The sequence below is a fragment of the Charadrius vociferus genome, unplaced genomic scaffold (assembly GCF_000708025.1).
Source record: "Charadrius vociferus isolate BGI_N301 unplaced genomic scaffold, ASM70802v2 scaffold385, whole genome shotgun sequence".
Lineage (NCBI taxonomy): Eukaryota > Metazoa > Chordata > Aves > Charadriiformes > Charadriidae > Charadrius > Charadrius vociferus.
Window position 1 is genome coordinate 4277548 of NW_009648925.1, and position 342 is coordinate 4277889.

Consider the following 342-nt stretch of genomic DNA (forward strand, 5'->3'; position numbering starts at 1 on the left):
AAATTTTCCAAATTTCCCCCCCCCCCCCCCCCAATCCTTTCTTCTGGAAGGACAGAGTTCTCCTACAGCATAAAAATTTAATCTGTTTTCCACGCTTTTTAACACCAAAAGCAAAAAGTGAGAAAAATAAGCTCTCATCTTTGTATTATTCTGTTGGTAGATTTAGGCAATTTTAATATATAATCTTCATTGATGAAGAATTTACTAATGAATAAGTACTTTTGTTCACATTAGGTTTGCCGATTTCCACCTTCTAAAAAAATGCATTGTTTATATAACGAAATCAAATACCAGATAAATTTTGGAACTTGTTTCATGGGAAAAAGTGAAGTTCTGCTCTTT

General features: G+C 32.7%; 2 protein-coding genes across 2 annotated transcripts in view; one reads left to right on the plus strand and one right to left on the minus strand.

The window, feature by feature from the left end:
- NIFK (nucleolar protein interacting with the FHA domain of MKI67) overlaps positions 1-342 on the plus strand; it is an 18167-nt gene that overhangs the window by 6900 nt on the left and 10925 nt on the right.
- The window catches only part of TSN (translin), a 4401-nt gene that overhangs the window by 1685 nt on the left and 2374 nt on the right, over positions 1-342 (minus strand). The window lies entirely within an intron of this gene.